Below are 2,500 nucleotides of genomic sequence, written 5' to 3'. Positions count from 1 at the left end.
GATCACCAGCTGGCAGTTTGAAAAGCAAGTGTTTCGATCTGGAATCGAGACGATTTTACTTGTCACGTTTCACTTTCAAAGCATGTAAACTTAGAATGAGGCGTTCCTAATGAGTTTCACCTGAGAATAATAAGTTAAAGAAAGAAAAGAAAAAGACTTGAAACGAAAGGGGAGAGGAAAGAAGAGAGGCGACGTGAGGAGAGAAGTGGGAAGGAGAGATGAAAAAAAAAACAAAGACAAGACTTGAATGAAAGAAAATATGCAAAGAAAGAAGAAGAAAAGAGTGAATCAGCGACTATCCTTTGCTCAACTGACGTGACTAGACATGCTAAACTTGATACAAAAAATTTAGCATTTGTCTCTGTTCTCTTGTTACTGTTTGGTCCACACGATGCTTTGCTTTCCCTGTCTATCTTGTGTATTTTGACATTTCGTTATAGAGAGAAATGGGGATGATTGTTAGTCTCTCTCTGTCTCTCTCTCTCTCTCTCTCTCTCTCTCTCTCTCTCTCTCTCTCTCTCTCTCTCTCTCTCTCTCTCTCTCTCTCTCTCTCTCTCTCTCTCTCTCTCTCTCTCTCTCTCTCTCTCTCTCTCTCTCTCTCTCTCTCTCTCTCTCTCTCTCTCTCTCTCTCTCTCTCTCTCTCTCTCTCTCTCTCTCTCTCTCTCTCTCTCTCTCTCTCTCTCTCTCTCTCTCTCTCATTCGTCTGTTGCTTCGATTTTTCGTAGAGCAATGCCAAATAAATGCGATCACAGGAAAGCACTGTAGTTCTGTGCGTGGCTTTCTCGGAAGACCTTGCTCTCTCTCTCTCTCTCTCTCTCTCTCTCTCTCTCTCTCTCTCTCTCTCTCTGGCAATGTTTCCTCATCTGTTCTCCGTCTCCTTGTGGATTCCTGTTCCTCCGTGTCGTCTAAAATGTGTGTGTTATTCCTGTTCTCATTGCCCTCCTCGGAATACTTGCGCATCTCCACCTCCCTCCTTCATCAATTTCCTAACTTTACGGTCTCTCTCTCCCTCCTCTCTTTTATCGTACGCCTTCCTCTGTGTTCATCTTGGCCGTTCTCTCTTTAGCTCTTGATTCTATTCCTGGATTTTTCTCATCTTTTTATTTGTGTCTTTTTTTCTGGTGTAATGTATCTTGTTCACTTTTTTTTGTCTTTTTGTCGTTTGGTCTTTCTCTTTTTCTTTCTTTCGTTTCTTCGTGATATTATTTTCCTTTCAGCTGTTGGTTCTTTTTCCTGTCATTATTCCAGTTTCGTGTTACTTCTTTCTGATTCTTCTTTTTTTCTTTTTCCAACTTTACGACTTAGCATTGTGCATTTCTTCAGGAGTTATTTTCTGTCGCTCCGTATATCTGACTTTTTTCTGTCCGTCTGTCTGCCTGGTCGGTTTTTTGCTTGTCTGTTTGCAAAGAAGTATGTTGATTTCTTTGGCTTTCTGTCTGTTTGTCTGTATTCTTTCTACTGTAATTTAACTAGTTAGTTGTGTCACTGTCTGCATGTTTGTTTGTCCGTCAGTCGATCTCTCTCTCTCTCTCTCTCTCTCTCTCTCTCTCTCTCTCTCTCTCTCTCTCTCTCTCTCTCTCTCTCTCTCTCTCTCTCTCTCTCTCTCTCTCTCTCTCTCTCTCTCTCTCTCTCTCTCTCTCTCTCTCTCTCTCTCTCTCTCTCTCTCTCTCTCTCTCTCTCTCTCACACACACACACACACACACACACACACACACACACACACACACACACACACACACACACACACACACACACACACACACACACACACATCGCCCGGTAGCTCAGTGGTTAGAGCGCTGGCTTCACAAGCCAGAGGACCGGGGTTCGATTCCCCGGCCGAGTGGAGATATTTGGGTGTGTCTCCTTTCACGTGTAGCCCCTGTTCACCTAGCAGTGAGTAGGTACGGGATGTAAATCGAGGAGTTGTGACCTTGTTGTCCCGGTGTGTGGTGTGTGCCTGGTCTCAGGCCTATCCGAAGATTGGAAATAATGAGCTCTGAGCTCGTTCCGTAGGGTAACGTCTGTCTGTCTCGTCAGAGACTGCAGCAGATCAAACAGTGAAACACACAGAGGTGGTGGCGTAGTGGATAAAGTGGTGAGCGTGGGATCGGACAGACGTTCATGCATAGGTTCGAATCCCACCACGTACCGCCTTGAAACCTTGCCAATTGTCAAGTAGTTTAAAGTTACCTACATATCACCATGATACTCAGGTTACAGCAAAGATGCGCTTGGATGGTGTAATGGACTCTAATATGGGTATCTCTTTAAAAAGAATTGCTTGCGCCACTAATGTGTGGAAGCTGAATAGCGCTTCCCATTTTCTTCAAGTATACCTACAGGAGGTATAGACCATAGTATAAAACACACACACACACACACACACACACACACACACACACACACACACACACACACACACACACACACACATCGTGGTGTAGTGGTTAGCACAGTCGGCTCAGAACCGAGAGGGTTCGATTTCGAGATTCAGGA

At 44.4% G+C, this 2,500-nt stretch overlaps 1 protein-coding gene and 1 long non-coding RNA gene across 2 annotated transcripts in view; one reads left to right on the top strand and one right to left on the bottom strand.

Moving 5' to 3' along the window:
- Positions 1 to 2,500, bottom strand: part of LOC123506097 (potassium/sodium hyperpolarization-activated cyclic nucleotide-gated channel 3-like) — a 927,743-nt gene that overhangs the window by 648,443 nt on the left and 276,800 nt on the right. The window lies entirely within an intron of this gene.
- LOC123506100 overlaps positions 1 to 2,500 on the top strand; it is a 312,418-nt gene that overhangs the window by 210,099 nt on the left and 99,819 nt on the right. The gene's annotated exons all lie outside the window — the stretch shown is intronic.

The sequence above is a fragment of the Portunus trituberculatus genome, chromosome 19 (genome assembly GCF_017591435.1).
Source record: "Portunus trituberculatus isolate SZX2019 chromosome 19, ASM1759143v1, whole genome shotgun sequence".
Lineage (NCBI taxonomy): Eukaryota > Metazoa > Arthropoda > Malacostraca > Decapoda > Portunidae > Portunus > Portunus trituberculatus.
Note: the sequence above shows the minus strand (reverse complement) of the source record. Positions and strands in the feature narration are given on the sequence as shown.